Genomic DNA, 12730 nt, shown 5'->3' with positions numbered 1-12730 from the left:
AGTAAGGTCCTAGTTGTGTGACCTTGGGCAAGTTACCTAACCTTGCTTTGCCTCAGTTTCTTCATCTATAAAACAGGGGTTATAATTGTAGCTACCTTTTAGGTTGTTGTAAGGGTCAAATTAGTTAAAATATGAAAAATGCCTGATGCATAGTAAGCACTATATAATAATTTGTTAAATTTAGATAAATGAATGAATCCCCTTACACTTTCCCCTTCTCCTGCCTTCTCGAATGTTCACCCTGACCTTGACTCCTTCCTTCAAAAGTCCTTCCCATCCTTCCAGCCAGGCTCAAACCCCTCCTTTCATAAGTACCTTGGCCCACAGGTCTGTCTCTCTCCAAGGAGCTTCTCTTGAACTTCCTGCCTCCCCTGCCGCTTGGCCTTCAGCATAAGTGCCCAACTTGTCCCCCCTATGCCTGGCCAGTCTACAGGCCTCTGGAGGGCAGGACCAGAAGCTCATGACTCTGAACCTTTGTGGTACCTCATGCACAGTGGGTGAGCCACTGATCTTTAGGACTCAATGGTCCCCGCAGGGTAAGCAGGCCCTCCTTGTATTCAAGCTGTCTGCATTACTGTATTTACTGCCCAGCTAGTGGTTTAGATTGTGGGGCATCAACTGGGTTGGGGGTGAGGGGATGGGGAGGGTGGGGTGAAAGGGGATGGGAGCAGGCAGTTTTTGTCTTCCTAAAAGCAAGTTTACCACATTCCAAGTGGTTGGAGGTAAGGGCCAGTGATGAGTATTGAGAGCTAGAGGTTCATTCTACAGCCCCATTAATAAATTTTCCCAGAGTCCCCTAAGTGCTCTTGTCTCCCTTGAATGCCTAGGAACCCACTCTCACTTATCGGAAAGGACTGTCCATCTTTCACCTCCCTCCCTCCTGCCCCTTCTAGCTCCAGCCTGGATGTTAGGACACAGCACAACCCTTTACCCACCAGACAACCCACATGGCAAAAGGGGATGAGGCGAGATGTCTGGAAGGCCTGGGTTTGTCCCAAGGGATCATGACCACAGGACAGAACTCAGCCAATGTCCCCTCCATGAGCTCTCACAGCCCTGGTCCAGATGCAGTTGGATATAGTTACCTCCCTGGGGTCATTTCCCCTGAGATTTAGGAACCCAGTGCCCAAGGTCAGCACAGGAGAAACCACCTCTTCTAGGCCACAGGTATAAGACTCAGGGCTCCTTCCTGCTCAACACTGACACACCTCTCCCCAAGGAAGGGGAGTTTGGCAAAGACCATCATTGATGCAATCAGCTCTTAGGTCCAGAGAAGCTAAAATCTGCCATCCTTCTCCCTCCCAAGGCCCAGCAACAACCTCCATGGGAAACAAAAAACAAAAAGTCCTTCTTCCTGAACCACATGGGTGTCCTTCCCAAGTTTTCCTCAGGGCTGTGCCCTGGTGTGGCTGAGGTAGTCAAGGCCACAGGCTAACTGCAGGGGATAGAATACGGGCCGGACTGGGTGTGCACAGGGGCCATTGCGGCAGTCTTTAGTTGGCAGGGTCCTTGGAGTCACCCCAGCCCCTCTCGGTTATGTGCATGCGGCTTGGACCCACAGAGTGTGAGTCCTGGGCCATCCCCTCATCCCACGGGTTCCCCACATCAAACGCTAAATCCAAATTTGGCTCTGCCACACCCCCAGTGAATGCCCCGCCCTTGCCTTCCACATTAGCTAAGGCCTCCTTGGGGAAAGCAGGCCCACATTTCAAATTATGGCCAACCAGACTGCATTTGAAAAGGCTGAAGGCTTCTCGAGGGGGAAAAAAAAAAAAAAAAAATATATATATATATATATATACACAAACATAAATAGACTCATTCTAAAGACAGGTAGAAATAGTTTGGGATTTTCAGCTGCCCTAGACTCCCTCTGGCCCTCTATCTATCTCCCACCAAAGCAGACAGCGGGGAGCTGTGCTGAGTTTGGGAAAGTTGGGGGCAGAAGAGACAATATGATAATTCTCAGGAAACTCGTCTTATCCTAAACTGAGGAATATGTAGGTATAACTTTCACTCCCAGGAGCAGGTAGGCCCCAGACCAGCGCAGAGCCTCTTCACCCCTTTCCTCCCTCCCCCAGTCCTCCCCAACATCCACCCCTTTCCATTTCTGATTGTCCAGCCCCTCTTCAGAGCTGTCAGGCACACTCTCGCGGGTCCATCAGTGGCTTTTAACGGAGCCCCCGGCTTTCATCCTATTAGTGAGGCTGGGAGTAATTACGACTTCATTAGCCAAATAGGTTCTTGGTTCAGAGACACCCCCCCCCCCCCCCCCCCGCCACAGAACAAAATACACACCCGCTTCCCTCCATCTGAAGTCCGTCCCCTGGGGTGCCAGCTAACAATGTAGCAGGCTCCAGGGAAACAGTCAGGGAAGGGGGAAGAAGCCAGGGACGGCTGGCCAGTGGGGAGGAGGCCGGCAGCCCCCCCTCCTCCGGGGCGCATCTGTCAGCTGGCTGGCCCCCCGGAGAGATTTTTGACAAGGAAAGGGATGGCACTCCAGCAAATGAGGAGCATGACCCCTTGCATCTGTCTGCTGCCCCTTGCCCTCTGGCCCTGCTCGCCTCCCAGTCATGACTGGCCATCGGTTGATGGCCAGTTCACTTCCCCGATGGACGGACAGGGCAACTGCCTCCTCTCGGGGGCTCGCTGGCCAATGCCCAGGGGCCTCTGGAGAGTTGGAGTCCCCAGATCCCCCACCCCCAGTCTCCCTTCTATACTTCAGCTGCTGCAGCTCCAGAAACAAGGAAGCAGAGGGTCTGCCAGGCAAGGACAAAGCTGTGCCCCAGGACCACCTGTCCAGGGACTTTTAGCTAGGCCTGGCCACCAGAGCAGGCAGGCAGGTCCCTGACACCAGCGAGAGATTCCACCGCTCCTCTGTCACTGGTCTGACATCCCAGTGTTAGAAAGTTTTTGGGGGATGGATGGACCTAGAGAATATCATACTAAGTGAAGTCAGAGAAAGACAAATATGACATGATATCACTTATATGTGGAAGCTAAAAAATAATACCAATGAAGCTATTTACAAAACAGAAACAGACTCATAGACATAGAAAACCAACTTACGGTTACCAAAGGGGAAGGGTGGGGAGGGATAAAATCAGGAGTATGGGATTAACAGATACACACTGCTATATATAAAATAGATAAACAACAAGGATTTACTGCATAGCACAGGGAACTATATTCAAAATCTTATAATAACCTATAATGGAAAATACTCTGGAATATATATATATATATACCTGAAACTAACACAATATTGTACACCTGAAACTGACACAATATTGTAAATCAGTTATACTTCAATTTTTTTAAAAAGAACAAAAAAAAAAGAAGGAGTTTTCTTTGGGTCTAAATTAACTCCACATTGCAATTAAAACCATCCCCACTTAGGAAATTGCTTATTGTCCTTCTCTCTTCCTGTTCTTTTAATAGGTTTAGAAGCATGGAGTCCAATCCGCCTGACTCTAAGCCGGACCCAGCGAACCTGCTCTAGTCTGACCCTTCCTCAGTTACTCCCAGCCACATGGTTTTAGTCACAATCCCCTCCCTGTCCCAGGTAAGCATCCAGGATGAGGCCACACCAGCTCCGGCCGCTCCTGCTGCCCCCACTCTCTACCAGGAGAAAGTGCAGGCTCCCTGCAGACCCTCAGGCACATGCCTCTTTGTCCATGAGGCTCCCAGAGAGCGCTGGCTGCTGCTTCTGGGGGCTTTGCAAGTAACAGCTGGTGAATTCTCATTCCTGCTGAGGGCCCCTCTGTTTGGATCCTCAGCCGGCAAGACACCGTCTGCTGAGGCTGGACCCAGAGACAGGAGGATAGATGAGATGACCTCCAAACAGCCCTGCCACTTACCAGACTCCAAGCCACATGTACCCTGGCCCTGAATCTGACCTGACCCTGTTCTGCCCCCAGGCCCGATGGTCTGCCTCAGCCCTCCCTCTCCCTAATCCCAATCCACAAGCAGCCCAGAGGCCAGGCAGGAGGACCCCTGCTCTGTGCCCTTCCAAGGAAAGGGAGTCCCCAGAGGCCAGCCCAGCTGTACACACTGCGCTGCTGCTTGTGTTCCCTGAAAGCAACTGTCCTTTTGTTAATTTTGCAATTTCCCCAAGTGCCAGGAGCATCTCATCTGACAGTCACAGCATCTGTTCTTCTCACTCTCCAGAAGGCTGGGTGGGAGCAGTGCCAGCCCCTTCCCTGGGGCTCCCCCTGCCTCACGTTCCTTCTGCCAGTTTGGACACCCTGATCACCTGGTCCCCTGGGAGCACCTCCAGTTCCTCTACATCCCTGGTCCTGGCACCCCGCCCTGTGACCTCAGCTGGCAGCCTCGATAACCATCTCCCCTTCTGAAACCAAGTTCACTTGCCCAAGCAGGTAGGCACCTGTCCTATTCCTTAGGGGGCTATAGGGGAAGAGGCTATTCTTTCATTGGAGGCCCACCCAGGCCCCTAACAGGTACAGGAGACTCAGGGGGGCAAGAAGAAAGCTGGCCTGCCCACTGCCCCCTTCCCTATACACACAGTCCTTGGACTGCTCAGTTCCAGGGCAGTGGAAGTTCTGGTTGGGCCCTCAATCCAGAAGACCTACCAGGAATCTGGCCTGCCCTGTCCTGAGCTTCTGCACAGGGTTTCCCAGCCTCGGCACTGCTGACGTTTGGGGCTAGGTAGTTCTTAGTTGCGTGGCTGCCCAATGCTTAATAGGCTATTGAGCAGCGTCCCTGACCTCTACCCCCTAGATGCCTAACACACATTCCACCCCCCCCACACACACACACCCATCGTGATAATGAAAAATATCTCCAGACATCTCCAAATGTCCCCAGGTTGAGAACCACTGAGCTAAGGCAAGAAGGAAAACTGACACCTGAGCATCAGTGACTGACACCCCCCATGTTTCTGATTCCCAGGCTCCAGGTGACAAAGGGATGGCTCAAACTAGGCATTGGCAAACATTTTCTGTAAAGGGCCAGATAGTAAATAATTTCAGCTTTGCAGACCATATAGCCTCTGTGGCAACTATTCCACCGCCAGTGCAGCATGAAAGTGGCCAGAAATACACAAATGAACAAGTGTGACTGCGTTCCAATAAATCTTTATTTATGAACGTTGAAATTTGAATTTCATATTCTTTTGTCAAGTGTCACAAAACTTTTTTCTTTTTTTTTTCCAACTATTTGAAACTTTGAAACACACACTTAGCACTTGGACCCAAGGATCTCAGAGGGATCACAACACCAGGTTGGGGAGGGAGGTAGCCAAATGTGGCCCAGCATGGTCTCCTCTGCCCCATCCTGAATCACAGAGTAGAATGGATGACCCACTAATCAAGCCATTTAACAAATATATGTTGAGCACCAGATACTATGCTGAGGGTGCAAAGGTATAAGACACAGGGTGAGACACCCCATCCCCATACAGATTAGTGACAGGGTTGCCTATGAAGTGACAAGGACACTGAAGAGGACCACCTAGTACCCAGGAGAGTCGGAGGCAGATTAGGCTTCCTGGAGGTGGGACCTCTGGGCCAATCCTTGAGAGCAAGGAGGACTTAGCCAGGTATACCTAAGGGAGAAAGATAACCATTTCAAACAAGGAACAACACTAGAAGAGTGAAATGAGAGAGTCCAGCCCCTTCCAAAAAGGGCAGGCAGGTCAATATGCCTTGAGTGAGCTGGGGATATGCAAGACAAGGGCTGCATAAAGAGGGGCCAGATGACAATAGCCCGTGTGTCACAGGAAGGAGCCTGCCATCAACCTGGAGGCAAGGGAAGCTGAAGAATTTTTAGCAGGAAAGTGGCATGATCTGATTTGCATTTTAGGAAGCTCCCTCTGACTGCAGTCTGGAGGGTGAATGGGAGGGGGCGAGACTGGAAACAGAAAACCTGGGAGGACAGATGGTAAGAATTCAGGTGAAAACGGGTGAGGGTCAGAGCTAAGACTGTGGGAGGGAGGCAGGGTGGGGCGGGACATGTATAGGAGAGGCCCTTGGGAGGCAAAGTGGGAGGACTGAGTGGTTCGCAAGACACAGGAGTGAGGGTGAGGGAGGGAGAAGTCACAGAGGATGTGACGGTCTGGGGGGTGCCATTCATGGGACAGGGAACCCAGGAGGAGAAGCAGGTGGACAGGGCAAAGAGGGATGTATCAACCAGGGTTATCCCAAGAGACAAAACAAGTAAGATGTGTGTGCACAGGTGCATGTGTATGTACATATATACACACATACACACACATACACACACACACACACACACACAAACATATGATTTATTTCAAGGTATTGACTTACATAATTGCGGGGGCTGGCAAGTCTGTTTTCTGTAGGCAAGCTGGCAGGCTGGAAACTCTGGTAAGAGCTGATGCTGCAGTTTGAGGGCAGAATTTCTTCTTCCTCAGGAAAACTTCAGTTGTGCTTTTCAGGCCCTTCAACTGACTGGATGAAGCCCTCGCACATTATGGAGGGTAACCTCTTTACTTAAAGTCAACTGATGGTGGATGTTAACCACATCTGCAAAATACCTTCTCAGCAACACCTAGATCAGTGTTTGATTAGACAACTTGGTACTGTAGCCTAGCCAAGTTGACACACAAAACGGACCATCATGGGGTTGGGGACAGGGGGTTCGTCCCACCTAGAGATGTGAGAGGCCCATGGGCACCCAAGTGAAGACTTCTGGCTGGCTGACGCAGGTCTGAGCCCAAGGATCCTTCCAGGTCCCTGTCACTTCTCCTCTGACAGTGCCTGACTAGCCCGGGTCCCCACCTCCAGGTCTGCGTCTGCTCTAGGCATTCCACCCTCCTCGCCACCCCAAAGTGAACTTCCCAAAGCATAAGTCTCAGCCTGTCTTTTGCCGGCTCAGACCCCTCTGACCGCCCCCACTGTTCTCAGATAAAGACCCTGCAGGGCTCATAAGGCTCCTCGAGGACTGACCACAGTCTACTCCTCCAGCCTCACCTGTTCCTTGTTCCTTCAACTCCAGACATGCTGACCAACTCCTGCCCCAAACTCGCTCACTGCTCTGCCGTGCTACCGCCTGTGCACAAAACGTTGCTTCTTCCGGGAACCACGCCCTCCTTGCCCCTCCCAGCCCATGCCTCATACAGCTGACCTATCTGGTGAGCTCAGAGTCTTCCTTCAGGACTCAGTTAAAATGTTTTCTCTGTTCCCAAGCCTCACTAGGCCAAGGCAGGTACCCCTCCATGATACTTTGTGCAAGTCTGGATTACAGCACTCACCGGAATGTATTTTGATTATTTTTCGTGTCATCTCACCATTACACTGTGAGCTCAAGGGTTCATACTATGTCTTATTCTCCTCAGTGTCCCCAGCACTCAGTACGGTGCTTGGTACAAGAGGTACTCGATATTTGCTTGTGAAACGAATGGATGGATGAAAGGACGGATGTGGTTGGGTGGGTGGATACAACAATTTTCTAACAACTTCTGGCTATCATTGACTGGGCACTTCTCTTGTTCCAGGCCCTGTGCTAGGAACTTTAAGTCCAGAATCAGTCCAGGTTCTTGGCTGCAGGCAGCAGAAGCAGACTTTGGCCATCATAAGCAAAAAGGAAATTCACCAGAAGGTTATCAGATGGATCACAGAATCAGAGGAGGCTATAGAAGCCAACTCAGAAACGGGCAGAAACTGAGGGAGGTTAGCCAGCAGAGACACATGGAGGTCACATCTCAGGAACAGCCTCATCAGGATGCCACCACTGGCGTCGCCCACACTGGACACTCCCTCCAAGGGTGCCAGAACTTTGAGATTCCCACTGCCCCCTCCACTGCTGTCCAACATGTGTACCTCACCTCGTGTGATCCACACAGCCCTTTGAGGCAGGTAATCTCACCTCCATTTTGCAGACGAGGAAACTGAGACTTAGAGAAGCCTAAGGTCGCCAGCCAATCAATAGAGTGGGTGGGGTTGGAATCAATAGCTGTCAGATGCCAAAGCCCATTGCCGTCCACTCCGCTCTGCACTGTCTCCTTCAAGGAGCACCACCCACCGTTCGTATATAAATGCAGTTCCCTGGACAGTGCTACACAGCAGCCCTGAAATTCCAATGTGCTAGCTTTTTTGTAACTATATATTTGGGGTATGTTTTTGGCCCTGACAATGTCAGCACAAGAAGGCTGAGTAGAGAGAGGGTCTGTGCCCTGACGTGGGCTGACTGAAGCTGTTTCCAGGATCTTATACGTCAGCCATCCAGGGATACTGGAAAACAGGGGCCTGGCCTGAGGCTCAGGGAGGCCTGCAGAATCTGGCCAAGGACCCCTAGTGCCCTCACCTGCCTCTTCCAGCTCCCGTGTTCCCAGGCTGCACATTAGCCACCCAGGACAGGCTTTGACAAGAGCACTCAGAGGTCCCTGCTCAGCAGCCCCACCACATCCAGGGTCACAATTTGGCTTTGCCAGAAGATTCCCCCACCAAGGATGTCCTCCCCAGACCCAGATGTCCTGGAGAGGCAGGGAACCCAAGCACCCAATCCTAGTCCCAGCTCCACCTCCACCACTCTGTGACCTTGGCCCAACCTTTCCGGGCTTCAGTTTCCCTATGACTCAATCCTTTCTCTGCTGCCCCTGCCCTCCTACCCTCCCACCTCCCACACTGGCCAAATTGTTCATAAAAAAAGATCTCAGGGTTCTTTGAGCTCTTTGGAGAGACCACATAAATGCAGGGCATTATTAGCATCATTACTATTAAATATTAATAATGACATTAGCATTGTCTATTATAAGCCTGAAAAGAAGCTCCGAGAGCCCTGAGTTGAAATGGCTAAGAGAATAATGAGGCCCCTCTGGGCCGCAGACCCCTTCAGGCCCTCAAGCAAAATTAGGAAGGCAAATGTGGATGGAGTAGTGAGATTCCCAGCCCCCCGCTCAGTTCAACTTGTCTCCTCCTAGACCTGCACAAATCATACTCTTTCCAGTCGCCAACACCCCCATGCCAGGAACGCATTCCACCTCTGCTCTGTCCATCCAGTCCCAATTCAAGATGCACCCCACCCCAGCCCCACTGATGGAAACCTTCACCCACCTCCTAGCTCCCTCTCTCCCCCCATCTGAACTGTCCCAGCGGTTATTCTCCACCATTCATTCACCAGTCAACAAATAGTTATTTGAGTCTCTACTAGGCACCAGTCACTATGTTAAGCCAGGGGCTGGGGTGGAGGGAAGAGACATTAGTGAGATAAGCTCTGCCTTCAGAGACTGCACAGTCGAGGGACTTATAACCAGTATTTTGCATGGCACTTGTTCATACAAAAACTGCTTTTAAAATCATGTTTTATCCACATGTCCTTACAACTATTCTAAGTAGGAATAGGATTATTCCCATTTTACTGATGAGGAACTGGATTCCCAGAGCAATTAAGTGTCCTTCAGTGACCTGCCATTGTCATCCAGCTGGGAGTGACAGAGTCCAGCTCTGGTGAATGTGCATCCAGAGCCACCCAACCCTCAAAGCGGAGAAGGGCTCAGCCTCGTAGGTGCCCACCCTCGTTACAGATGGGGAAGCTGAATCCTAAAAGGGTCCAAAGGGAAGTAGTGACGTTTATTGAGCACCTACTATGTGCTTAATTCAACGCTCACACCAACTCAGCGAGGTTTGTGTCTTAATCCCCATTTTCCGAATGGGGAACCTGGGGCTCTGAGGAGGTAAGTGGCTTGCCCAGGGCCACGCAGCCCAGAAGTAGCACGACTATGTGTCAAGCTGGTCCGGTTTCAGAGCTTTGCCCAACCTGCCTGTCACTCTTCCCCAAAGCTGTGGACGGACCGTCCTGTTACCACCGTCAGACTGCTTCCAGAAAGGTTACAGGCACACTGAAGGCAGACCACATCCTGTGGCTCTCAAATCCCCCACTGTTCTAGGCAGAGACATAGCTCCATAAACACATAAACACTCCTGGGAGCTCTAGAAAAGGTCTGAAGCCTGAAACCAGAGGTAAAGAGGCTGGCGGGGGGGAGGGGCCAGGAAAGGCTATGTGAGGCTTGTCACTGAAGAGGGAGGAGATCAACACCGTCAGGGCCCTGGGGCCTGGCAAGGTCTCAGCTCCTCTCTGGTCCCCTGGGGCTGGCCCGAGGCCCCTCCTTGACCACTGGAGATCCACTGGTATGGCCTCCGGAGGAAGGAGCAGATGGTCTGGGCAGGGTTGGGTGGCCCTCAGGGTGCCTTCTGGGACCCCCCGCTCTGGGATCACCACGTGCTTACAGACAGATCAGTGACCCGTTAGATTAGCTGCCTGATCATCTTTGGATGGCCCTTCTCTGCCCCATCTGGACGTCTGTGGAAACTCAACTTGGAGATGAGGTGTCCTGCTCTAGACAACAGGGAGACACACTGATTAGCCACAGAAAGGAGAGGGGCCCCTTACAGTCAACCGTGCTGAGGATTCTGGGATCTGACAGGCACCAAAAAAGAGTGAACTGTCCTGTCCCCTGCTTTGCCCACCTGAGAAGGGCAGGTGATGGAGACAGACCAGCAGTCTCTGCTTCTCCACTTGTTTACTTTGAGCAGGTTCCTTAATCTCTCTGAGCCTCAACTGTAAAGTGAGCATAATAATAACAACACGTACCCCCTTGGGTGGATAATTCAGGTAAAGCACTTAGTACAGTTCCTGGCACGTTGGAGACACTCAAGTTATTATTAATAATTTACACAATAATTAATAATACCATTATAAAATATTTTTGTCATTATCGAACTAATGGACCCACAAGCAAAACTCAGCCTGGACCCCCAAATGCTCAGCCCACTCTCTTGTCAGAAACAGATGCACCGTAGAGGCCAGCAGTGAGGCGCCTCCCAAACCCCCCAGATCCATCTGAGATGAAACTTCGGGAAATGTTTCCCCAAATCCAGTCCTAGGCTTAGTTAGCTCTCTTGTTTTCACTTACTGTGGCTGCTGGAGCCCACCTGGGCAGGGCAGGGCAAGGCAGGGCAGGCAGGTTGCAGAGGGATCTGAGAGCATCTTAGAGACCCCAGCCATCTGCGTCATTGGGACGGGAACTGTGGCCTCCCCAAGGACCCAGCTCCCACCACAAGGGCAGCAGCTGTCCTAAAACAGAGTCACAAAGACAGCAGTGTCAATCTAAAGCAATCCTCCTTGCATGCATTTCCAGACCCTTGGCCCCTGAGTCAGCCAATGGCTGGTCCGTCAGTCCCAGGGCAGCAGCTGAGCCATCCCCTCTTGGCAGCCGTTTCTGCTTGGAGAGAACTCGAAGCCCTCTCCTCAGAGCCTGGGCTGACCTGGGTGGGGTCAGAGGGCAGGGCTCACCTCAGGAGCTCGGGGTCAACGTGCCAGCCCCAGGAAGACAGGCAGACAAACAGACAAGGACAATGTGGGCAGAGGCAGAAAAAAGAAGGACATCCTGGAAGGGACTTGCACAGCAGCAGTCCAAGTTATCCAAGAGACGTGGCTCACACAGTCTCCATCAGGAACAATGAAGACTGTCTCCCGATTTGGGAAAACTCTATGGAGGGGCGGCAGGAGGACCGGAGGGGAGAGCATATGGGACCTGGGCAGGCTTTCAGGCCTTGGAGGCTGCGCAGCAGACCCTCCTCCACACCACATCTCCTTCTCCCTTTCCAGGCCCTTCTCTGTGGGCCCAGGTCTGTCCCAAGCCCCTGTGACCCCCTCCACTCAGGAAAACATGGAGCCATGTTCCAGGCTTGACAGGTATGCTTATTGAAAACTCTGACGCTGGCCTGGCCCTGCCAGCTGTTTCTAGCATCTGGACCACTCACCAGTCTTGTCTGTGCGAGCTGGACAGCAGGTGGACCAGAGGGGGGTGAGAGAACAGTGACAGCCTGACGGGGCCCACTGCCACCACAGATGGCTTGTCCCTCCTCCTCCAGGCCCCAGCCTTCCTGGGCACACCTGCCACATGACAGGAGCAGAGCAGGAGAGATGTGTCACTCACCTGGGTGAGCACCTAGAATCTCAGAGCTGGCAGGGGCCTTGGCCATCTTTAACCCCTTCGGGTTACCAGTGAGGCTCAGAGAGGACAGAGCACTTACCCTAGAACACACAGCCAGTCACTAGCAGAGCCCAGACTACCTTTCAGACATTCAGACCCCCAATCTAGTGAGCTTTTCGTGACAACACACTGCTGGCTGATTGAAAATGGGCTTGGATCCATATGCACTGATGTGAAAAGGTGCCCAAGATCTATCATATAGTTTTAAAATATTTTGCAAATCATGATGTATTGTGTGATCATTTGCATAAAATAATACTAATAACCCATGAAATTATATACATGAAAATAATAAACCTGGAGGCATGTGATTTAAATTTGTTAAGGTACTTTCACTATCTATTTTTAAATTTCCTCTAATGTTTGGATATTTTGACCAAGAGCCCGTGTTACTTTTATAAGCAAGGGAAACAATAAAAATAAACACGTAAGGTGGGCAACGAAGGCAGCCCCCTCCACCCCACTTGCTTTGCACCACTAACTGGGGATTTCTGATTTGTAGCCCTTCTTCTAATAGGGGATTTCTGGAGGAAACAAGGAGTTTGCTCCATAGGTCTCTAGGGTTTGAGGATAGGAGCCACTTTCTTTTGCCTCCTCACCGCACCCCTCTCCAGCCCTTCCGTTCTGGGCTGGGCAGGGAAGGTGGGGGCAGGCAGGCCAGACAGCGCCAGGAGCTGAGCTGCCCATGCATTATGGAAGACGCGGGCGCCCTGGCTCGCTCCCTAGCCCTTCAATGACAGCAAATGAGGT

The 12730-nt window shown here is 51.6% G+C and overlaps 1 protein-coding gene across 1 annotated transcript in view; it reads left to right on the top strand.

The window, feature by feature from the left end:
• The first annotated feature begins 1788 nt into the window (after positions 1–1788).
• CNTN2 (contactin 2) overlaps positions 1789–12730 on the top strand; it is a 42969-nt gene continuing 32027 nt past the window's right edge. The window contains exon 1 of the mRNA XM_082396466.1: positions 1789–12728. The gene's annotated coding sequence lies outside the window, so the exon portion shown is untranslated. The remainder of the gene's footprint in view (positions 12729–12730) is intronic.

Source organism: Balaenoptera borealis (genome assembly GCF_965194805.1).
Source record: "Balaenoptera borealis genome assembly, chromosome: 1".
In the NCBI taxonomy this organism is placed as follows: Eukaryota; Metazoa; Chordata; class Mammalia; order Artiodactyla; family Balaenopteridae; genus Balaenoptera; species Balaenoptera borealis.
Note: the sequence above shows the minus strand (reverse complement) of the source record. Positions and strands in the feature narration are given on the sequence as shown.